The sequence below is a fragment of the Apis florea genome, unplaced genomic scaffold, assembly GCF_048593485.1.
Source record: "Apis florea isolate Af1SG1 unplaced genomic scaffold, ASM4859348v1 contig_2897_pilon, whole genome shotgun sequence".
Taxonomy (NCBI): Eukaryota; Metazoa; Arthropoda; class Insecta; order Hymenoptera; family Apidae; genus Apis; species Apis florea.
In genome coordinates this window covers 4,129,512-4,155,553 of record NW_028256665.1, presented here as the reverse complement: position 1 = coordinate 4,155,553, position 26,042 = coordinate 4,129,512, and the positions used below count along the sequence as shown (strand labels likewise).

The window sequence follows — 26,042 nt, the reverse complement described above, 5'->3', positions numbered from 1 at the left end:
TTCGTAGATTCGCAGGATAAATAATTTCTGGAATATGTGTGCGACAAATGTATTATCGATAGCTAGACAATCGACCCTTGGCCGGCACAAATTCGAACGATATTCCCTTGTATAACAATTTGAAATTTATACGATAACGAACAAAACCAATCTTGGCAACTCAGCTTGGTAAATTCAACGAGCATTATGAACACATGAATACACATGATCCGAAATCATAATCATAAATCGTATAAATTTCGAAGTGAAACTTCAGTCAATCGCCCCTCCTCTTCTTCCCTCGAATCGCGACGAACCCTGAAACGAAACCCGGGACCCCAGAAAACATGTTTCCAAGGCGTTAGAATCCGCGTTGGCGAGACGAATTACCGCGGTATTAACGCTTCGCGCTCGAGGACGAAGCGTCTCGACCTCCCCGTACCCGCGATCGCTCATAAGACGCATTAACGCGCCGAGTGACGCCGCATAACTCCTCCACCAGTTGCGTACACCTGCTTTATTAACGCGACTGTATCTTCTGGAAAACCGGTAGAGAGCGTGCAACATCGAGTGCAACAAGGGAGAAGAGGGGGGAAGAGAGAAAAAGGGGAAAAAAGGGGGGAAAAAAGAGGGGCGCGCGTTAAATTATCGGCATAGTCGGCGGTGTCACGGGGCTCTCGCGTGTATATTTTAGAGGCGAGCGTGATCTCTCCGCGAATAAACGTGCGTGAATGCATCGCCAACGCCATTGCACCTATAACGCCTGGCCCTCTCCCGTACGATCATAAATCGCCTGCTACCCGGCTGAAAAATCCTCTTATTCCGCGGCGGCGGATCGGATATCCGGCCAATGTTTATCCATTTACGGTTTCCCGTGATAATTTACCCCGGTCGTTAGCCGACGACCGATTTTTTCGGCGAGGTGTTAAATGGGAGGTGAGAGGGATGGTGTACATCCTTGTAGAACGTTGGAACGGTGCCACAGGCGATGAACGATCGTTTGATCGTTTCGATTTATGGCGACAGACGACGACGAGATTTTGAGGATCGATCAGTGATATTTTTTTCAGCTTCGTTCGATGATATTCTTGGAGACGGTTTCCTTTTTATTATCGTGAGTTTAATCCGAGAGGATTAAATTTGAATCGTTTATATCGTTGATAACGTTATCCAGCTTAACGATGTATTATTTATTTTTATGTAACTTAATGCCTCGGTACGTTTTGTTTTTTTTTTTTTTAATTTTTTAGATGAGAAGGATGCGTCCTTATAGGAGGCGACAGACAACGATGAGATTATTTTTTTTGATAAATATCTTTTAAAAATTGCCAAGAGAATGGATCGATCAGTGATATTTTTCTAAGACTTTAGTTATCGTGAGTTTACGTTTACTCCAAGAGGATTAAATTTGAACTCGAATCGTCTATATCTTACGTAACTTAATGTCTTGGTACGTTTTCTTTTTAAATTTTTCAGTTGATTAAGATAAGGTGGAACACGATCAAGATTAAAAGTGTGCCGTGTTTCTGTTGCTTATCGATGTTGGAAGTTGTTTATAGAAAGCAGTTATACGGAATTGTCTCGATTTATGAGTGTCGCGGGGTTATCTTCGATACACGGTTCAAATTATCGTCCGATTTATCCGTCCCTCGTGAGACTTCGAACGACAAACCCGGCAACTTTCCCACCCAGTCGTGAAACGACCGAACCCGTGAAACACGGGTAAAATGCGACGGATATTTCGTTGAGCCCCTGATATCTCGCGAAACGATCCATTGCATTGCTCGCGACACAACCGAGAAAAACGGTATCCCAGGAATCCTCTGGAAATGTTCTTCAACGATTCTCCTTTCTGTCTTACGAAACGTTACAAACATTTTACATTCTAAATATATCTTCGCGTAAAAATTGAATCCAATCCTTCTTTTTTTTTTTTTTCAAAGATTATTCGATCGTCTTCGAGAAGAATCACCCGCGATATTAAACTATGAGGCAATAAACTATAAATCGATCGAGGAAATTCTGTTTCCAAACTGAAATTATCCATGATGTTTGTAAAGGCGAAACGAGTCGAGAGACACGGAGGATCGCATATCGTCGAATCTGAAATCTTCGACAAACTTTGGAAAAGATTCCAAAATATCCAAGACTTATTACTCTCGATCCTCGACAATTTTCGAACTTGTGTGAAAATTCAAATTTTTCACATTTTCCATCCTCTCGTCACGATGTTTCTTTCTCCTCCGTTCTATCCTTTTCTCTTTTTTTATTTTTTATTAAATCGTACACACACGTTCCCATACACAAAGGAGCAAGTTCTTCGTTCCTCGAACTGAATGGCGACAAACGACAAACCATTAGCGGCGGACGAACCGGTGGATGGGTCCCAGAAGTTCGATAACCTTCACCGACACGAATGGATAGATTGTACAAGCGCAGCCGGTCATTAATTTCTGTGAGAGCTGGCCATGTTTTAACATTATCGTAATCATCGCGAGGATGTTCCCGTTATTTCCTGCCCGCGCCTCCACCGTGGGAATCGCACGGCGAATCCGTTTCGACGCTTTTCCATCGAAATTAGTAAACTTATCTCGTTATCCTTCGAAGTTGAGCAACGCGGATCAATCATGAAACTTGAATGCAACGATCGGAATTGGTCAATTGCGCGGAGACTGGACTGGACTAATTTCTGCCCAATAAAACGTTCGTCGTAAATATACTTTGAACGAAACCAGTTCAAATCTATCGCCCAGTAAAATCGAGAAACGATTATCGTTTTTCTATCTCTCTCTAGCCATTTTTAAGTAGCCTCATCTCCGCCATAAATTCGATTTACCGTTCTTCCTTAATTTCCCTTCTTTCCCGTACAACAGACATTCCGCAATAACGGTATATCCTCTCTTTCAAACGCAAGCAGTTTAAACGAAACGAGAAAAGAAAAGGAAAAGAAAAGAACTGTGGAACGGAAGAGGAAAAAAGAGAAAAATTCGAGTGCGTTATTCTATTAATGGAATTTCCCGAGGATTCCCTCGACCCATCCTCGGCTATACGCGTGCTATACCGCGGTCGATCCAAGAGAGAGAGAGAGAGAGAGAGAGAGAGATGGAAGATTCGCACTTCCGCCGTGGAAATTGCTGGATGTTGCGCGACCAGGTTCGACAACCTTGCACGCTCGTGCGTGAACCGATGCTTGGCCGAGCAGAGGCGAGCGCGATGTTCCGCGCGTTAAAGATGATTATCGAACACGTGAAACGAGGATTCGAATCGTCAAACGAGCCTTACCGCACACTAGATCCTAGATACACAAATTCTTCTTATCCTATCAAGTGAGTCGCCTTGTCTTCGCCTCTCCTGTCGCCTGTAATTCGATTCAAACGATACATTGCCTCGCGTTACGTTATTCCCTTGCTTGTCTATTCGTTCTATTTTCTTTTTTTTCTCTCTCTCTCTCCCTCTTTGTACGCATCGTGGCTCGTCGATGTCCAATGCGAGGCTAGGGGATCTCGATGGAAGCGATCGTTTCGAATCGAACCAGTCGTAGTTCATAGAATTTTAAAATATTAAACACGAATACGAATTGTTGTTCAGAACATTATTGAACTCGTATTTTGTTTCTACGATTAAGATCTATATATATATATATTGATAATCGAAATTGAATCGTTATCATTTCGTTATCGATAATATATTTTAATTATAATTTCAGAAAATTACGATGGAATCGTAAGCGAGTGACGGGGAGAGCGAATAATTCCATTCGATTCGAGGACGGCGAGGAGAGGAGGAATCGGTCTCGTTACAGCCTCGAATCGACTTTAGTCATCGGTAACGAGCGATTAGCCGACATGGCGAGGAATCTGAACGAGGTCACGAATAAGCGATCGGTGCGGTCATCACTCGCTAATTGCGTAAACTGCGCGACACAGAACGCCAATTTGCACATCGGGATGGCGAAATGCAAATACCTTGCAAAACGATAACGGTTTCGAACAACCATCGCGTGGTTGAAAAGAGGAAAAGCTTGTCGTCCAAGTCTCGACAAGCTTCTTTCCTTCCCTCTCTCTCTCTCTCTCTCTCCTTTGCATCTCGCCCATTACATCACTCGTCTAATTTTCGAAATTTTATTTTTATTTCGTTTAAATATTTTCCAATTATTCTCCGATTCGAAACGAAGGCAAACTCCACCGTACGCGGAAACGGAGAGAAGGAAGTTGAGAATATTTTACGCAATCGTCGCAATTAACCTCTCGAACGCGTGGTCGTTAAGCAACCTCTTGAAACACATCCCCGAGACCTCTGTTAAACCTTCTCCAACTATCCTACACTCGTCTCTTCTCGAGCAATTGACCGATAATCGAGGAGGATACGTTTTCCAGCCTTTTTTTTTTTTTTTTTCTTTCCTTACGAGGCCCGCAATTATTTCTCCCTCTTCCTGTGTGAAAGCACGAGGCGATCGCTCGACGAGGAGGAAGAAACACGGTCGATGGCCGGGGGCGTGTGCACCTGTGCAGCCTAAATCGAAGCGTTAATCCGTCGCTCTGACCTATAGACCCCTCTCTTCTTTGCAAAACGTTGTTACACCGAGTGAAACTCATGGGAACTGGGAGCATGCACGACTCTGGAGTTTTGCAAAGATAGCAGGATCGGTTATTTATCGTAGGCCAAAACGGGCGAGCTCGTTCTACGATCAAGTTTACGATCGTGAACATTGGTGGTATGCAAGTTGTGCAACGTAATTAATTCCTTTTCTCTTTTTCTTTTTCGCTGCTATGAATACCGAAAGTTTCGTAAGGAGTAGAATACCGTTTTGTCAATGAACGGAATTGAATTATTCCGTGAGTAACGAGCGATGTAATAATTGAGAAATGGAGAAACGAAAGTGTGACGAACGAATGGATGCAAATTTAGATATTTACGAGTATAAGAAAGAGATACTGGATATTTTCGACTTCGAAAATAAAAATGGAAGCGGTGGGCGCGCAAATATCTGGATTGGAACTGTGCAAGGAGGGGAAACGTGGAAGCAGAAGCTCTCTGCATACATTATCGTTCCATGCTCGTAATAACGTGCGCTATGTTTCTCGACTGGTTCCGATGTAACGTAAGCCACGCCAATAGTAGCGCCTTTATGTTGCACACATATTGTGTAACAGGATAATATTATCGGAGAAACAGCTTCCGACACTTGCTCCTTACGTAGCTCGGGCTACGTATATGCACTGTCTATGTACTTCAACCGTGACTTCCTTAATATTATCCATATTACGACGGGATGAACGATAGTTTAAACGATCCCGTATTCTTATTGGAAATGATAAATTTTCCTTTCTTTTTTTTTTTTTTTAAATCGGTATCGATAACATCCTCCCAAGATCCTTCGAAAATCTCCGTTTATACACAAAATTTATAGTATCAAGATATTCGATGTTTCATCCCATAATAAATGACAATAAATCGTGAAATATTGCACGATCTGAAACATTGCGTTCGTACCATTCCTCCACTAACGAAAAAATAATTCGACGCGCGGAGCTTGAGGTACAATTGACAACGCGCTTAATATTCGATTCTTCGGTCGCACAATGGAGGAAGAAAAAGCAAAGTCAATTTGCATTTGCACGGATCTCGACACGAAACGATGCGACCCCGTACGTGTGTCCATCGATCGTAATGATTCGCAATAGAGAGTTACGAGAGAGCTCGATCGCCGCATTATCCACATTCCTCGCGCCCGATCGGCCAGGATTCCCCGGGCTTCCTGGTGAAACGAGAAGATGCCCCCATCGGTGAAATCGAGATAGCAAAACCTCCTCTTATCTGGCAACATCTATCGGCCACCTTCGACCTCTCGTGATTCGTCCCCCTTGTCGAACGTTCCCTCGCTCGAAAGATGAATCGGATCGAGGACGCGTTTCGTTTTAAAGATTTTTTTGTGATGATCGTTGGAAATTTAAGTGCGATCTTTGGACATTTTTGTTGGACGAATGGAGATTTGTTTCAAACCGTTCCAAAGATTTTTGTGATGATCGTTGGATAAGTTCGATCTTTGGAAATATTTTTCGAACGAATGGAGATTTGTTTCAAGCCGTTCCAAAGATTTTTGTCATGATCGTTGGATAAGTTCGATTTTTAAAAATTTTTCGACGAATGGAGATTTGATTTAGGCTAAATTAATTTTGTGATGATAAGTTTGATCTTTGAAAATTTTGTAAGAATTTTCTTTCGAGATGTTGAGCTTCATGATTTCGGTGCGTATGGTTTTTGAAAAAAAGTTTGAACGATTTATTTGGTCGAGATGTTTAGCTACGATCAAGATATTACAGTGAAAGTTATACATCTTGCGTATGATAAACGAGCTAAAAATTTTGAAATTTGAAAAAAAAGCGATAAAGGAAAAACGAGGATATCCTAAGGTTGTTGCACGAGACGCGGGAGGAACGAATGGTTTCTAATCCTATAATCAAAGTCGTTCGTTTAGCGAGTGGGATTAGAGTGGGATCGTAGAGAGAAATCGTCGGTAATTTGAACGAAGATCGAACCACCGTGAGAAGAGATCCACGGATTTGTAGTACGCATCTCTGCTACTTGATTGCTCTTAAGTTGCTTTCAACTCCGCCTGATCGATACGCCTGGCGAAATAAATCATCGTGGTTGGGAAAGGTTCGCGGAACATTAAGGAAAGAGTCGAAAGGGAAAGGATAAGAGTGATCCTCCTCGAAAACAATAATTATAACTGTGATAATTCAATTCGAATCAATCGAATGTAAATTTTACTCTCAAATATTTTCCAATGAAAATAATCGATTGTACCCTGTAAAATTCAATCAGCTATGAAAACCTATCGCGATAATTAATTCCTTTTTTCTCTTTTGCCTGAATATTAAACTATATAATTAAAAATAAAGGCTCGAATTTCGAAAATCCTGAACGAATTAATCAAGGTGACAAGCTCGATTCGAAGGTGTTACTCTTCTTCTTTTACCTAGATATTAAACTATAGAATTAAAAATCAAGACTCATTTCGAAACTTATTAATCCTAATCTCAAATTAATCGTGCGATTCATTTCGAAAAATTGAATTACCAAATCTAAACTAACGTTTAGTATTTTAATTTTGCTCGATGACACGTATTCTTCTCATTTTTCTCTCTATTAGAGCGTGAAAAACGAAGAGGAATGCATTAACAAGCTCGATTCCAACGCGTTGCTCTTCATTAATACTTTCCCGCGCGCTAAGCATTTTTCCACGCTTGACCCGCGAACAAGCGGACGTTTTCACGGCGTTTTACAGACATCCGGTGACCGGAATGGAGAAAGTTGGAAGAGGAAACGACGCATAGCACGTCGGATCGCGCGTCTCTGGGCTCGTTTCAGAAGGATTTCACGGTAATTCGTAACGATGCCCATAAAGGTGAAGCGAGGAGGAACGAGCTGCTGGCAAGGAGTTGGCCAAAAATGGAGACGCGTTGTCTATCCACGATTTACGATATTGATTTTAAAAACGATCGATCGTATGCCGTATCGATCCAGGAAGAGATTCCTCCTGTTCAGGTCGCGTACATCGTTCATTGCATTCTACGTTCCATACTATAAATCTTCCCAAGAACTGTGTTAACGATTGAAACAATCGATTTTTCGAACACGTTAAATTTTCTATTGGTGTTTGTTTTTTTAAATATACGCCAAAAGTATACGCTTTCATCATCGATTAATTTCAAGTGACAAAATATTTCTTAAAATATTAATCAATCATCGACGCTCTGATACTGATCGAGTTTCAATTTCGTCGTAAAATTGATTGACGATAATACTCGATTCATCGATCGAATCGAATCGCGAACAATTAAATAAATAAATTACTCGTTAACTCGAGTCAAATTTAAAAAGTTAACTTCGAACTCTTCGTGATATCGAAGAAAGCGTGTAGGATTATTCCAAGGTTCGTCGTTCCCCACAGTTTCACGGGAAAAAAAGAGTGGTCGAATCATCGTACGGTGCACGCGGTGCATCGTAATGCATCCGTGGACGAGGGGAGAGGCAGTCAGAAACCGCGAATGAAAAATCGAGGCGACGAGCGGGAAACGGGTCGACGAACGTCTTACCGGGGCCACGAATCGACAATTTATGGCGCAATGACGCGAGAACGAACGAACGACTTACAAGCGTTACGACATTTCTATGTGTACGAAGCGCGACGTTCGACTTTGTTTTGGTTTCGGCGCGCGTATATCGCTCGAATAATATCGTTCCAATTATTTAAACGATAAAACGGGGAAAAATTGCGTGGCGTTAAAAATTTGCGCGATTCGATTTTTTTATTGAAAAATTTTTATCAATTAAAAAATTGATTATTTTTAATCTTCTTCTTTTAATTGGATTTTAATTTCAAAAAATGCATATCGTGCGAAAATATCGTATTTAATATAAAAAACCGCGTAAAAAAATCCATATACTTTAAAGTTGTTCGTATCTTCACCTCAATCCCGTCCAAGAAATCTTGTATAATGAAATTTTGATCGTAAAATTATCTCCTCGCCCGTCTTGTTAACCTTGCGTTACTTCGTTACAACTTTTTTTCGGTAAGAAGTACGTACGAGGGGGGGGATTATGAAGGCGAGGTCGTAATTTAGAAACTAGGCGAATATCAAGTTTTGTACAAGGGAAAAGAGGCGTTTCGAGGCTGGTTTCGCCGATAGATTCGCCGAGATAACTCTTGATGCCGTGTTAATTATCCGTTCCTGGCCAGTAATTACCGTTGGGATAGCAACACGCCCTAAATTCCAGGCCTGCCACCATCGGTGAAAAACGTGTACCGATCCCCTGATCGTGGCCACGATACTTTTTTCTGGCCCTTGTACGCGATATTTTTTGCCAAAAGTATTTTATTTTTTTTGATCTTGCAACACGTTGTACAAACCTCGTTTCTTTTTTTCTTTTTTTCTGTAGAGAAAAAGAGATCAGAGGGTATTTCTATTCCTTGATAAAATTTTCAATCCTGTTTATTTCAAATATAATTCAAAGTGATTCAAAGTGATTATCTATTTTCGGCAAATTTTTCGTTCATTCATTAATGATAGAATTTTCGACTTATCTGAGATTAAACGATTTCGAAAGTGCAATTAAAGCTCGCATAAAGTTGGCATACACCGTGAGATTTACGATTTCCATGATCGAATTGGAAATACACGCAAAGAGGAGAAAGTGGTGTGGAATGATTCGTATCGTAATCGAATTTCTTCGAAGTTTTATCCCCATTTCGTGGGGGATAATTTGGATAAAAATTGGGTGGCATGCGTATAATGATGCGTATAATGAACGAGAGGGATCGATCGTTCGCAGCTAATACTTCTTCCAACCGAATCGTCCACTTAACGATGGATGGAATTTGCTCAACGACCCCTTCTGATCGATATTATCTCTTCGAACGAGAAAAACGTGTATGAGGAAAAAAGAAAATGTTCTACTTATCTTTACTTATCTTCTCGTATAATCAATTCGATGATAAATTCTCTTTCATACGTACTTCCATACGTAGATGAATAACTGCTCCTTTCTTGATCCGATTCTCCTTATCTAATATCTTGCGTATTCCAGAAACGAGCAAAACAAAGAAATGTGATTTTTCCTTTCTTCTTCGTCGATGACGAAAAAAAAAATAAAAAATAAAAAATTCGTTATCTCCACTCTTACAAATCGCAGAGCAATAAATCGGCGGACGGAGCGGACGAGGGCGAAATATTGCAACAATTTGACGATAATTACGGGGCGCGATACGATCGCCATTTGGCCGCAATTACGCGTCTTGATAGGACGCGTATCACTCTCCGTAACAGGTTTCCTCCGTTGAAACACAATCCGGCCGAGCGTGCATCGATACGGCGAGGGATCCCTCGGCGAGCAACGGTTGAATTCGAGCAACGATGCGTTCTAACGTGTACACGTGATGCTGCAGTTCGTAGCAATTAAACCTCGCGGCCAATTGGCCGTTCCACTCCTGTTATTACGATCAGATAATGCGAGCGTAACGTTTCGCGAGAACAGGTGGCCGGTTCAAGGGCAACACGCCGATCAAACCTCCTCCTCCTCCTTCTCCTTCAATCGCTCGCAAATTTTCACTTTTGCTCGACCTCGAGCGAGCCCTCGATTCGTTTGAGGAAGAATTTAATTTGAGCGAGATAATGGACGAGAGAGGAGAAATCGTAGAAAAGCGGTGTGGATACACGGAGTTTTGTAATTGGGATGATCGAAACGATCGATCTTGATCGAGATGGAAATTCTTGTTGAATTCTTTTCCCTCTCTTGTTCGAAAGGGCACGCATAAATTCATTTTTTTTTTTTAGCTGGCAATAAGTCTCGAAGCGTACGAGGCCTCGAACGTTTCGTGCGTGAGCTCGATACATCACAATGCCTATCGACGTCATCTCACACCGCCTTCTCCTTTAATTACAAACTGCCATCTACCGGCACCATGCACATTTTTTCACGAGCACACCTTTTCGCGCCTCGAGCTTCCATTGTCCTTTGAAAATATATCCCATATATATATATCATTGTCCGCCATATTTCATATCAGCTCTCTCGTGCCATACTCGCTTCGTATTTCAGGCTTATCAATGCATATTACCCACCAGGCAAATTCCCAATCCCTATCATCTGGAGAGGACCATCCCTAAACCATCCGCCAATTATTAATCTGATTTTCGCGGGGAAAAGTGCAACGAGATGCATTTTTTACACTTGATAAATAACGAGGACGAAACACGTGTCGATTCGTATTTTTCGAGGCGAAGTCTCTCGCTCGAAGGCAGAAAAGAATCGATATGATTCATGCATTAATATACCGCCCTCTATCCACGTTTTTTACACTTATTGTATTTACAGCCTCCTTCTTCGAGCAGCAATGTCGAGCGAATATTCCAGTGTTGTTCCAATCGTACATCCATCGCCAGATACATATTCGATCTTTTTCGATTTCTTAACTCTGTCTCTTTGAATTCGATGCAAAACTTTCACTGTGATTTTTACGATTTGATTTTGATCAAGTATGTTGGAACGTTTGTTTCGTGTATCGTTTTCGATAATTAAAGTAAACGCTTATCCCTGGATATTTTTGAAGTATCGGTTTAAGAACTGCTTGTTTAACGATATAGATCCGAGTGACCTGAAAGGTATGATAATTGGCCGATCGGATAAACGATAGACTGCCAATTTGTAAGGAATTTTGATGCGAAGCTAAGATTTCATTGGCGAACAGTTCTATATCAGAATATTACCGATACATGATTATTTCTTTTCTTTCTTCTATAATATCTTGGCATGCCCATTTCCAACAACGCGCGTATCTTCAAAGATATATATCCACGAGATCACAGTCGTTTTATTTGAAATCTTCGATTCGTAAACAACTTCTTATCTCGAGAGCTACGACAATTTTCATCCTTAAAGCAAAAGAAACGTTCGTTGATGAATATCGCTCGATATCGTTCCTCGATTCATTAATCTTTGCAGTCACGGTTGTTTGCTCGAGGGATAAATGGAGTCTTTCCAGCGCCACGAATTACGATTCTTTTTTAACCGTGAACGTGATCCGTCCAACTTCGATTTTCGATTGTCCAATAAAATTTCGGATGGAGATTAAAAAGAAGTCGGCACGCAGGAACGCAATACGAAGAAGAACAATTATTATTGAATCATCCGGTTACGCGGCGCAATCTCACGGCTGATCTCTGGTCGGATTAAAACGTTGTAACTTTTTTTTAAAGATAAATCCGGTTCCCCGGCGCGATAAAAGCGTTTTAATTAAGTATCGGACGGTTGTTATTTATTTTCATTCGTTCCATTATTCATTCGCCCCTATCCCATTTCCTCGCCTATCTACGCGCCACGGTATCGAATAAGCCTTCAACAGATTCAACTTCTCTTTCGCAGAGAACGCAGCAATCATCCCGTTACATCAGTCGTAAAATAGAAATATTTCGCCTCGATCGAAATTGACAAAGCCATCTCCCTTTCGTTTCTTCGTATCGAGAAGAAGAAGAAAAAGGGGAAGTCTCCATCCGTCTTTTTAAACTTTTCTCGCCGCCACCATCTCTTTCGCGTATAATTTTAACCCTTTGCGAGCTCCATACCTTGAATTTCTTAGCTAGCTTCACGCGCAAATTAACGTATACAACTTTTATATTCAATTGTTGAATAAAATGAAAAATTTATATCGTTGTGTGATATTTTAATATAGTAATAAAGTAATTACCAAGATGCATCCTCGATTTGTCAGGGCAAATAAAATATCGTTACAAACCTTACAGTCCCAATAACGTGCTCTCACTCTCTATTATTTTTCATCTTCTTATAGTACATCACTATTTCCCTTCTCTCTGTCGTCAATTTCTTAACGAGTAGAAATAATTTCAAACACTCACCCTCACTTTTGAACTAATTTCATTACCGTGCTTACAAAACTTTGAAAATAACGTTTCTATTTCTAATTTCAAGTGAAACATTCGATATTGTGTTATTCCTTCGTAAGATCACACTCACTAAAGAGCTTAGGAATTACGAAGCGATATATTTAAAAAAATCAAACGTAGATAAATATCCGATGCCCGAGAATCGAAGCGCAAAGGGTTGGAAAAAAATTAGAGTTCGCTCCAATCATCCCCCTAATTATCCCCCTAATAAGAAAACACGCGAAGGCCGTTCACCCTTCCCTCCCTCCTAAGCAAGTTCGTTAACTCGCGCGTGGCGATCGGGAAAGGACGAAGGATCGCGATTTGATCGCGATTCGATAAGGGGAGCGGAGAAAGGAGCGGCGAAAGGTTTACGGCGACTTCTAAAGTTCAATAGCAAGCAAGGAGCGGGCAAGCCTCGCTGTTTATTTTACGCGGCGTGCTCTACTTGCCAACCGACCGAGAGAGGCAGGCCTCCATTCACCGCGATAGAGCGAGAAGGGGATCGGCGGTGGAGGGAACGGAGATGGAACGAAATCAAGGTTTATACGACGGCGCGTGTTTTCAGCTGCGCCACCGCGATTTACGCGACAAGTTTGCGCTCGATGCGATCGGTCCGCGGATCGAGTGTTTCCAAGTCGCTCGAAACAAGTGGTTATTGGAATCTTTTCTTTTCTTTTTTTTTCTTTTCTCTTCTCTTTCTTCTTTTTTTTTCTTCGTTGTTTCGTTGGTTTTTTTCTCTTTTTGCCTTGAACTTGACTCGATCGTGTACACGCAAACCGGTTTAAATCCAACTCGATTGAAGCCCCCGATCATTTGCCAATCGCTCGAGGGAAAGGAAGAAGACGTTCGGAGGAGGTAAAAGGTGCTCTCCCAGAAGTCGTCCCTCTTCGTGATTACGTTAAGTTACTCGCGATTAACGAATCGAGTTTCGAATGGAATTTAAGAGGGGATGAAATCGCGTTTGTATCTATTCAAAAGAAATGCTCCTTTTCCTTTCTGAGAGAATCTAATCGCTGTTTCGATTTCAATCCGCTAGGTTTACAACAGAATAGGAAAATTACACGAATATTTTATATTTATACGACCATTTACAATTGTTAACGATCTAAATAAGAAAAGTAAATATTCATCGATTGAAAAAAAAAAAAAAAAAAGTAGCCTTCGATCAGCCTGCTCCGACCTAATCAATCGGTTAAGAGACCGTTATCCCATCGTCTTATCCACCATCTCCTATACCAATAAGAGATAAGAGTGATCGGCGTAAGTAACTCGTAATAAAACGGCCGTTCATTACGCTGGCATTAATCAACGTCGCTTTTATAATCGGTTTCCACGCTCGAAATTTATCTATGCCGGCGAGCACGGACAACCACCCCTCCTCGAACGTTTCATCGCGCTGCTCTACCACCACCACCACCTGTCTGCGTAAAGCAGAGAGATTCCATTGCTACCGGAGGAACGGGTTGCTGAGAGTAAATTGGCGGCCGAGTTCGTTCGATCGAATGAAAACTCGCGCTTGAACATGAAAGCGTCGTGTCGCGAATCAGAGGATGAATCACAATTGATCCATCTTGGCTTCGAAATCGTGTGATTCGATCGGGATTAACGACGATTTCGAGAGCTAGTTTGTGAAGAATAAAATAAAACCAGGGAATCAGAATGAGTTTTGAAAATTAATTTCGAAACTTTAATCCAGATTCGAGAAAGTGAATTTTGTAAAGTGAACTTTTATCTTTTAACCCTTTCGGCGTGTGCTCGAGAATTCAAAGCAACCCGAGTTGCTTCGACGCTGTTTATTGAAGAAAAAAATTGACGATAAAAACAAAATATCGTTTCCAGAGAAAGAGACATCTTATGCGGAAGAAATCACTCGTAAAAGAAGTATTAAGAAACCTCGTCGATACTTAGATAATCACAGACGAATTTTGACAAGAGACAGAATTTTCAAAGTGTCCTTTCAACGAACGATCGCCGAGAAATGAATTAATTTAAAGTTATGAACACTCGGGAGAGATAAATCAGTTTGATAAACGCTCGCGAGGGAGTAGACATTCCTCGGCTGACGACAGCGAGTAGATACGAATCTACCGGTTATCCCGGTTAAATTCTCCGCGTTATGCGCGCGAAATGAGTCGTAACGTGGCTGGCCTCGCGCCAACTGATTGCGCGGTGGAAAAGACAGCCTCTCCTCCGCGACACCATTAACCGTGTCGCTTGCCCCGCTTCTTTCCTCGCTTTGACTTTGACTCACCGACGAGTTTACTTTGTATAATCCCCAATGTAAACTGCTTTTTCCGTGGGAGCGATCCTTTCGATCAAAACCAAGAATGACGCAGAAACGTGTCGCGTAACTATATATCGTGTAATTTAACAGATTAATTTTACAATCCGGAACGATTCATAAAATTCACCATCCAGTGATTTACACCACGGAATTTCCTTTGAACAGAGATAAAGGAACGAGGCCTTGAACTTATCTCGGACACGAAGGGGTTCACGATCGATCGTGGAGACCTCTAATTGTCGAAGGGTCGGCCGATCGTGACGAGGAATGGAAGAATATCCGGCAAGATCCGAGGGGGAGGGAAGGGAAGGGAGACACACAGAAGATCCTTTATTATTAAAGTATGGATTAAATGACCGGGTCGTCTTTGAGAAGCCGCTTGTCAGCTTATTGTGCCGAGGCCCGAACTAACGCACCCATTCATTTATATCGGCCCTCCCATCGAGATAACAAGAGAAATTTTTTTCTCCCTCCCCCTTCCTCGTTAACAACCATCACGAGAATGTAACGATGCAAGACGATCCTTCGCGTTATTTACAGGCTCGCGATAATTAAACGAAGGGAGAGGAGAAGGAATTTTTTTTTTTTCCTTTCTCATCCTCCTTCCATCCCCCGCGAAATATCTCTATTTCTGAACTTTTGTTTCTCTGTTATCCTAAAAAGTACGAAGCAGAAGTAGAGTTTCCCTCTATGCAAATATATATTTCGCGACGAGGAGAAATATATTTCGATTCCGCTTCGTCGAATTTTCTTTCGCGGTAGAACGAAGATAGAAGGATATTCTCTTTCTTTAATCAATTAATCGAGTCGCGATGACTTCGACGCGGGTCATAAAGAGAACTCGGCTCGACCGAGCGAGTTAAGGATGACGAGTACATTTCGAGGCTGGCGAATCGACGTGAATTACGATCCGCGTATAACCGACACGATCGCCTCGTAAAAAGTTTAATCGCGTATAAAGACACGTACGAACGGCGAATCAACTTTCGTGTCACGGCCTGCAAAGTGGCTGCGTGCCGTCGACTCGCCTCGTTTTATACTCCCGATATACGCTCGGCTCGATCATTAAAATTCGCCCTTTCCTAACTACATACGCGACAATTTCACTCGCTTAACGATTCTTTCGTAAAACTCGTTCTTCGTTACCTTTAATCGTCGATGTTTAAATTGCACGTGGCGGACGGCACGTGGATACACGTGATTATGATATGATTCAAACTCGAGCAAAATAAGGATTCGAAGGAATCAAAAATTCCAACGAAACAAACGCGGAGGGACGCGTGGACAAGTGTTCGGAATGATTTGAGAAATCGTTTCGAAATTCGATCGAATTAAAGGGAGTAACGATCGAGAAAAGTTGAACGTTCGTATTTTCCATTTCGAAAACGAGATCGTCAATGAGGCGACCTATGCCCCTCTCGTTATACTTCTCGCCTGTGTTGTTAGCCGAGATTTACCGCTGTTCCGTAGCAGTAAAACATCCCGGCGGTGCAATTTCTTGGATCGATCACCTTTTACGGAACACGATCGTATTCGAGCAACGATTAACACGTTTCCGTGCATAACGCGATGCCAAACGGTGGATATTACACATCCGTTGCTACAAACCGACATCGATATCCTTATCGAGCCTGTGGATAAATTTCCATCAATTACAAAAAGTAAAATTAGAATAGAAAGATCTCTTCCCAATTTTCATCTCTTCGATCCGACCAGTTTATATCCAGTAAAAAACTTAATCGTGGCCGATCCACATCGACTAAAAAAAAAAAAAAAAAAAAAAAAAAAAGTCGAATACCTACTCCAATCGAAATTTATGGTCCTTCGTGACCGTTTTAAGAAGAAACGAACGCTGCTCCTCACCGCACGATTTTAGAATTCTCTTCGACAGGTCATTATCGAACGTTACACGGCACACGTTATATCTTACACCGCGTGAAGGTATATACATATAGATATACACGCTTTTCACGAGAGAGCGTAATCAATGATCCGCAATACGATTGCGTCAAGATCTGCCTCTTGGCGAGAAGGAGAGAGATCGTATATCGTAGCTCGTGTTATCGTTGGAGAATAGTTAATAAGAGTGAGTAACGTTTCTCGTAAAGCAGCGTGTGGATCCCCTTGCATAACGCAATCGAGGATAAATGCGTGTACAGGGTGTGTCGTCGTCGAGTCGATTGCGAATTCCACGGCTCGTTGCGTGCAGCGAGGATCGTGTGAGATTTCCAATTTCCGTGGAAAGAGTGATGGATCGGCTCGATAATTGAGTTTTGGTGGCCCATTAAATTGATGGTGTCAGTTCGAAGAATGAACGAGATGCGGAGGAAATATACCGTTGCGATTACGGCAGAGTAGAGGTGTAAGTAGAGACGTTGCGAGGATATTTTATGCTCGAGGTGAATCGTATCGTTATTGGACGATGGTCGTTTCTTGCTCGTTTTATGATTTTAACGTTTTATAGTTATTGGTTACGTAAATATCGATTTTATGACAACGGAATATTTTATTTATGTACGTATCTTCGTGCATTGTGACTCTGTGGTCGATCGGTATCTGCATATCTTCTCGATCGATAATATTATTATTTGATATCAATCTCTCTTTATAGCGTACTTTACAGAGCACATTGACGAAATAAAACTTTTTCTAAAAATTAGAAATAAAATATAACGTTGTTCGATGGTCAGTCGTTAAATAACAAGCTCCTCTCGTTTCTCGTCATCTTTCCCACCCATAAATATTCCCATAAATATTCACAGTAATACTTCACAAGGTTTACTTCACGAATTCGAACAATATTCCATTCCTTTCGCAATCATTCACCAACTGGCATTCGAGAAACTGAGAAAAACCAAATTTTTATCCCTCATTGATTCGCAGAAATCGTAAACAATTTCGCCTAATATTCAACTGCTTTCGCGAGAAGGAAGTATCCACGATTAATCGTCACCCTGTGCGCGCTCGTAATCGATCTCCTCTGTGAAAAACGATCTTCTGACCCAACAACACGATCCTCGCCGTTAACCACATTTCATCTTCGTCCATCGAGGACACGGAAGGTAGGCGTGAAACTTTAATAAACAAGTTGCTTCTCGCGCGTACATCAACTTTTCCATTAACGTTTCGACCAACGGCTGGCCCCCCCCCTTTCTACACCCACGCGTGCCTTTCTCTCTCTCCTTCTGCAGACAAGAGCACAAAAATTAGTGATGTAACGTTACACGCGAGTGAAGGAGCATCGATGCCCTAGAATCCTCTCGAGAGTCTCGGTGATTTACGGAATCCGCGTCACGTTCTGCGATTACAAAACTCGTCGCTATATTAGAATGTATCGTCTAAATTCGTTGGGGGAACGATTTAACGGGAAGAAGAAGCATCTGGGGTGATTCCACGCGATTTAGCTCGGAAAACGCGAGATTCTTCTCTTTCTCGAATCGACGAATTATTACACGGTTCGAAATTTGTCTTGGAATTTGTGAAAATTGGGAATCGAGACGGATATATTGAGAAAGATCGAAGTTCAATGTAAGAAGATATTGAAAATATTTAAAAAGAAAAAAAAAAGAAAGGAAAGAAAACTTGGAAGATTTCTCGATCAAATATGTCGTTGTTTATTACACGGCCGTTCGTGTGTAACTCGTGTGACGATTCTTCTTACGAGGAATACGAATATGTCTATTGTCTTTCACAAACGTGTGGAGGGTATCGCGATTTTTCCAGAAAATGTCGCAATGGAAACGATAATGGAAACGGTACGAGTGGACGAAGTGAAAGTTATCCGTTACGTATTAAAAAAAAAAAAAAAAAAAAAGCTTATTATTATATTAAAATCCGTTCGTATTATCTCGTTTAACGACCACGAGGAAATGAAGAAAAGGAAGAAAAATGTTCAAATTGTTCGTACGATCCGAGGAAATAAAAATTAAAATTCTTGTATTTTTAAAGTTAATAATAAATATAATACGATAACTTTTACCATTGTTTTTAACACGTACCGAGCGGGCATCGACTTATTCATGTGCTAATACGAACGCCAATAACGGACGCACCGGTCGCAACAAAGAAAGTCGACCTTGCGGATGGCTCTATAAGGCTCGAAAAAAGCCCAACGCACGCCTCTCGAAGGTGCAATTTATGACTTCGTCATTAAAATGTATAAAGGTTCTGCTTATCACGTCGCAGCGTCGTATACTATACGCTATTACGACTCGGTATACCAACCGACCATTTGCACCATCGAAACCGCACGCCAATGTCTTCGAACGAAGAGACATTGATGGAAACGAAAATCAATTCTGCCAAAAAGCGATAAATCGAGGCCTCGACTACGATCGTCGTCAAGAATATAAAATACCGAAAATTTCGATCGATCGATCTATCGATTTCGCGTCCATCCTAACTGAACCCTCCGATCCGAAGGAAAATCCGATGGAAAATCGGTTCCAAGTTACGTAGAAGGGAGAAGGAGAAAAAAAGAAAAAGAAATAGATCCAAGGAAAACGATTCCAATTTATAATCAGGATTGGCGATTTCTAAGTCGTTTCAAAACTCAATCGAAGCACGGCCTTCGAGGATTATCGCTAACGATTCGCGCCATGCGCGAGGAGCCGTGCGATGGGTGTGTACGAGATCCATTTTCGGACGAAGGAAAAAATGACGAGAATGTCGTCATTGCTCGATGCTACCCCACAGTCCCGTACCCGGACTTTATACGGTCTTGGAGAATTCTTACGATCGTAAGAGAGTAAATCCTGGCCTCGTTCGAGAGGAACGTATTCCATACGTGTAGGCATGCGACCAGTTTGGAAACGACACAATTATCGCCACCGATATTACCGAAATCGGTTCAACATTAACACGATTATATTCACCGTTTCGATATCGATATATACACTTTCTTTTTTAGACAACGCGTCTTTCCGCGGATTCTTTTCGCGGAACGTTTAACGAAGAAGGGCACGAAATTATATTTCTTTCGCCAAGTTTCGAAAGATTGTTAGAAATTTGTTGTAGCGAGCTACGTATTTTTTACACGTTTAAGGCGGGTGTTTGACGAATCCGATTGGATATCTCTCGAATCCCACGAATCTCGAATTATTTACGGATTCTCTAGAAATCCGTGGATAGAGTTAACGATCTTCGATATCAGATTCTACAAATCACCCGTGTCGTGCCTCCGCACAATCTCTTCCAACGATCTCTAAACTGTCCTAAACCATGTCTTATATCGATTAAAAACTATCTACATCGAGCAGAATTTTGCAATAACTACCAATTAACACCTGTACCCACGTCGGTCCACGAACGTGTCCACGCGTCAAACTTTACAAGAATTTCAATTCTACACCTACCCAAAAAACATGTCTACATCGAATTTTACATTCCTAATTCCCCCTATTTAATCCAATACGTATATACAATAATAGGCCAAATTTTACGGATTCACTTCGAAACTTATCCGCGTTCAATTTTACAACATTCCCAATTTACACCGGAAAAATACTTGTCGCAATCAACGCACGTCCAATCCCCATTGCACGTACTTACAAGGTTCGAGGTACGTCCATAAACGTCTCCTCGTCATAATCAAGGGCTTCCTTCTCGCAGTGTCGCAACGGTAGCCCCATAAGTTTCATGGCGACAATTGTCCACGTGTCGAAATCACGCAATCAGCGTGTCGTTACAACGAACAAGGTCGAGTCGAGTGTTGCAAAATCGACGTAACTGCATTCTTGGCCCACCGAGATTGCAGTCCGCCTTCGGATCTATGCGAGCGATAATAAACCGAGTGCGGTGGATCCGTGTCGGATCGACAGGATCAGAGCGCAATTAACGGATGCACGCTACGAATAATCGATGCTACGCCTGTGCATCGTCGTGGAAACGATCCGTGTCGCCCTCTATTCGACTCGAATCTTGGAGAATTTATGCGAATGGTTTTGGAATTTTTCTTCTTTTTCTTTGCAGGTTAACCGAAGAAACGGGAGGATTGGTAAACGATTGGAAATGTTTTCACCTGGAATGTCGGCGTACGCTCCTCGAGCCTGATAATGCGCACTCGATTACTGTCGCATCAGAGGGAAATCCATGCAATGAGGAAATACCATGGTCGCTCTTACCTGGAACAGAAAATATTTTCCCTGTTGTTAGTTAGCAAGTTGGAAAGTCTTGTTACACCGATTTTTCTACTTTCATGTGTGTTGTTCACCTGCTCGTTGCGTAAGAGATCATTGTTCTTTATTTATGAAATAAAAATAAAGTCTCGAGAAAGTAGTCGCGAACGCAGTGAGCAAAATTTAATTGTCCCCTCTATTTTAATACGAAATATTTTAATATCGAAACGATAATTCCAATACACTTGAAAAATCACGAGTAATCAATGCACACGCAAAATCTAAAACACGCACAAAATCAGAAAACGAACGCACAAGTGAGGTCCTGTTCTTACGCATTCTCTCTTTCTCTCCATTCCGTTTATCACAACGCATAGGAGAAGAAGGGAAAAACCGTCTCTGTTGCTTATGCGAGACGCAGTCGATCACCGTGACACTTTGTGTAAAACGTAGATGTGCACTTCTCAGGGGGTCGTTTCCTCGATACTTGGCCAATGTTCGAGATCGTTGTAATCCGATTTTTCCACTTCTCTGTTCGCGGCCGATCCGAGTTGTTTGATCGGTCTCGAAACGAGTCGAGGGTATCGAGTTTCGTTGTGTACAATGCCCAAGCTACGAAGAGGAGGAGAGAGAGAGGGAGAGAGACAACCAGTGTGCGATGTACACGGGAACGTTTCTGCTCGCGTAGTAATGCGACTGGCCGCCATTAAAACGAGATATACGATTCTGGGATGGAGCGGATTTCGTATGTTAATTCGACGGTGACGACGCAATTTGAGGAACGACCGAGCTCGAGTACGAGCGTGTGTTTCGTCGGTTCGGTCGAAAGGTAAACATCGAACCGAGTCGTGCGCCTTCGGACAAATTCGTTCGTCGTCGATCATAATATATGGAAATTACAGACTTTAACACGGCCCGGTTATTTATTGGAGAACGATAATCAACAACAGTTGTGTTTTGAGATGTTATGTTTCTTTTAACAGAGATTTTGACGAACGGATATTTCTCGTATAGAAGAATCGAAGAAAATTTTTGATATCAAAATGGAGAAAGTGAATGTTGAGAATGAATTATATAGTATAAATTTAAAGATATGACTACGCATGGTATGATTATGTTAAAATAATTTTTTTTTTTTTCTTTTTTAAATGTTGGATTCTTGAACTACATAAGTAATTCTTTCAGAGAAAATAAAGAAGTAGTAAGGTCTCTGTGTAACGATAATGCAATGCACGTTAACGATAACATCATAAGAAAGGGCTGGTCTCATAGTATATTTCGCGGAGACGTCAAACCTGCCTGCAGGGATGTGTATTGTAATACGCCCCTTCCTCGTGGCTTATAGGTTTACGCGTGTATAACCGGCGCACAATCGCCATATCTTACAGAACGAAATCTCTCAGGCAGAGGCTGAGATATTATGGTTATAAAAGTATTTATACTTATTATATTGACGGTGTGCGATATAGGCACGCTATAGGGGATAGGGGGATGCAAGGTAAAGGTGTTGTTGATGGGGCATTCATGCGCTCGAATAATGTATTTATGCGCCATTGAAATACGAAACGGTCCTGCATTATTTCGAAGCTTGGAGGAGGAAGGGATAGAAAATTACAGAAAATCTCAGAATTTCATTTTTCATATTGAACAGTTGTTGAGAAAGCTTACGTATGGAAAAATATAATTCGATCAAAGTAGAAAAAGAAAAAAAATATATATATATAAAGAAGAGAACAGAGGGAAAAAAGTTAAAGGAAAACACCTGTTGCTGCAAGACAGGTTGATCGTTCCATAAAAAGTGTATAAAGTTGGCAAAAATTATTACTTCGTAAGATCGTATACCCATCCATTTCTAACATTGCTTCGATCACCGACTCGAATATTTAACTACTACTTCCACGTTAAATTCTTGCATGCCTGGCTACGCCAAGCTCATTCTTCTCCAGCTCATAAACAATTCAATCATATCTGCACGTGTACACGAGCCTATGCATTCGATTGTTCCTTTCTCATGACTTTTAGTGCCCCTTCGGATCGCGTATATACCGGACAATATTGAATGGCAGATACAAGTTTCGTTACTTAACCAATATCCTTCTCGTATGAAAAATACATTCGAATTGAATAAGCTCTTAATACCTCGTGAAAAAAGGATAACCGGGGTCATAACGCAGTATAATAGTTGCGTAAAACGCATCTACGATTTACGATTCGTTTTGTTCCGCGAGAAATGAAACTTTTCATGGAAATATCGCGATAAAATTCCCGATTCGATAGGAACGAATGTTCGCACGTGTTTCACGGTGTTCCATTATTGCCCGATCGAACAATTTTTTCACCCTAGATCTCTATGGTGAATTAGATTATCATTATATGGATATTGTAATTTTTACGAACTGTTCATTTTTTTTTTTTTTTTTTTTTAATTTTCCTTCGTAACCTTGAGAAAATTCGCGATTCACAAATTTTGCAATACGATTTATTGGTTGGCCCGGATGTTGTTCGATCGATTAAAGAGATCCTTGAATTTTTATATCTTCGTATTATTGCGTGTGTTCGAATAATTTTAACTTCATTCGTACGATCACGATGAATGAAATACGTTTAATTTAAAGACCTCGGTCGATTTGCCTGTTATTACATCTTCGGATAAAAAAGGGGGGAGAAAAAAGACAAGATATTTTAATCGTCGTTGGATAATAATCGTAATATCGCACGGTAAACGGCGAATAAATTACGCAAATTTTTAGTTTCGTACACGGTGTAATGATACAGAGACGCGAATATGTTTAATCGAATTAGTAATGGCATAAGCGGCGATGTTAATTAATAACCGCAATTTCCATTACTCGGTTCGAGTGTTGCTCGAACAAAGTGAGAGCACGCGATTAAGCAAATTGCACCCGTCACTTGCAGCAAGCTGAATACTAGCAATTTATAGCAAGGATAACGCGATATTAAACGTCCTCAAGCGTGCCATTAAATCGCAATAATTTAATGATCGATTATCCCCCACCGATCAAATACACCGATCGAGATAATTATTTTACGGAGAAACAACGTTTTTTTCGTGATAAAAGCGTCGTGAAAGAAGTGACGAAGGACAAAACGCGTTATTGAAACGCATGCAACAAAGTCATCCTCACGAGTCCAAGGTTTTAATCCTCGAGGAAACGATTGGTTTCAACTCGTCGCTAGAAATCCTTTCGTCGCTACGAATGCCAACTATTGTCACTTACGAAGATTAATTGGAGTAAACGCGATTTCCTATTGCGAAATCTTATTGACGATCGATGGACGATTTGCACGAGAGACAGTAAAATATCGTGCAATGGATTTGGAACTAAAACTATTTTTTCGAAAAGTAAAGAAATGAATTTATTCGTCTCTCGTCTTACGAATAGAATTCGATTTAATCCCTCAAGTTTTTAAAGTTTTTTAATCCTCCAGATTTCTCAATATCTCAAATTGTTCGATGCTCTTCTGGACGAACGCGTTTCCTTCCGAGTGATGCAAGCGGTGGCCGAAACGTAAAGAGAGAGGCACGGCTGGTAGCAGTTTGTTTCACAAATCACTCGGCCAGCGAGGGTCACGTTCACGTACACACGTGCGTTCCATCTACGACGTTTTATCTTTTCTAGGCGATTTATGCCCGCGAGTCCCTCTCTCTCTCTCTCTCTCTCTCTCTCAACATCGTCTCCTAGACAACTTGTACAACCGCTACGCTTCCCAGCGGCTTCTCAAAGGCCACCGAATCCCGCTACGCCGCTTGCTCTACGAGAGTTAGAATATCGAAAGGCGATATTTTCCCAACAAATGTTCCATTCTGCACTCGAGGCGCTATATCTTTGCATAAGGAAAACTGCCTCTCCCTGTAACCGATGCGACCAGAGAAGGAAGGAAACAATTTTCGCGACAACTCCTTTTCTCTCAAATTTTATCGAGTCTTCAAATTTTCCTACTTTCTTCGTAAAGTAAACTCTCCAAACGAAACCCATTCCAATAGACCAATAACATTCTTAATACCTCTTAACATTTCCAACGATCCAATCTTCGCGTCAAAAAACGACTCGACGAATCCAAACGAATAAAAAATTATCGTTATACAACGACTGTGTCGAATATTCACGATAAAACAAACACCTTCCGTTTCATTTCCTGAACTCTGTTCAGGAAGAGAGAGAAAGATTTCGAAACGAAGGAGCATCTGCATAGAAAAGAGGTGCGTGAACGATTCAATAGACCATTTCCTACCTACAACGTAACGTGCACGTAAATGTTTTACGATCGAGTTCGCTTGTCACAAGTCCGGCCACTTTTATGACGATCACCGCGCTCTTTGTTCATTGTTCTAACCACGCCCCCACCGCACAAAGGGGGAATAAATTTCGCCCGATCCCTTATCTTCGATAGCGCTCGAGCATCCTTCCTCCTCCTCCCGACCTGTATCGAAAATATCGATCGATCAGGAGGATGAATTAAATCGAACATGGCAACTTTTGAAACTTGTACGGTGAAGAAGAAGAAAGTCACGGGATATAAGGGAGAAGAAACGATATCGGCGGAAAATGTACGACGAAGAAAGTAGATTATTCGTGCCGTTTACTCGATCTGGTATTCTTTGATCGAAATTGCCGTTTTTTGTTGCCGTTTAATTGGCGTCGATCGAGTAATAAGAACGGTAAGGGGGGAAGAAAGATTGGAGAGAAATTGTATGGAAAACGTTTCTTTTCTCGGGATTCTAATTATAGGATTAAAAAGATTTCCAGTTCTCTCTGTTAACAGGAGAAAGAATTTCGATTAAAACGAAAAGTAGAATAGAGCTGGTCGGAATTGTCATAGACATATTATGAGAATGAGAATTTATTTCAAACGTGTTCATCCAAGCGTTAAATTAGTTTTTAAAAGCTAAATTATTCAATTTACGCTTATCTAAAAGAACTTGAAAAGGAATTAACAACCGCTTTGACGTCATTTTTAAAAACGTTATAGAGCACTTTACCTTTTGTTTCTTAGATTAATTCAACATCCAATTTCAACGACCAGAAAAAAGAAAAAGAATAACCTATCTCTCTCTCTCTCTCTCTCTCTTTCGCTCAGAAAAAAGAAATTACTAAAATCTACGCGTGGAAACACGAGATGAAAAAACGAATAACAAATCTCTAATTTACTCTAATTTCACTTTAAAATAATAATTCTGTGGAAAGAAAAACA

General features: G+C 41.1%; 1 protein-coding gene and 1 long non-coding RNA gene across 2 annotated transcripts in view; one reads left to right on the top strand and one right to left on the bottom strand.

Moving 5' to 3' along the window:
• The window catches only part of LOC100872150 (uncharacterized), a 161,994-nt gene that overhangs the window by 78,324 nt on the left and 57,628 nt on the right, over window positions 1-26,042 (bottom strand). The gene's annotated exons all lie outside the window — the stretch shown is intronic.
• Window positions 16,794-20,996, top strand: LOC147657738 (uncharacterized). The gene is made up of 2 exons (XR_015291882.1): window positions 16,794-17,074; window positions 20,683-20,996. It is a non-coding gene; the product is annotated as an uncharacterized LOC147657738 (long non-coding RNA).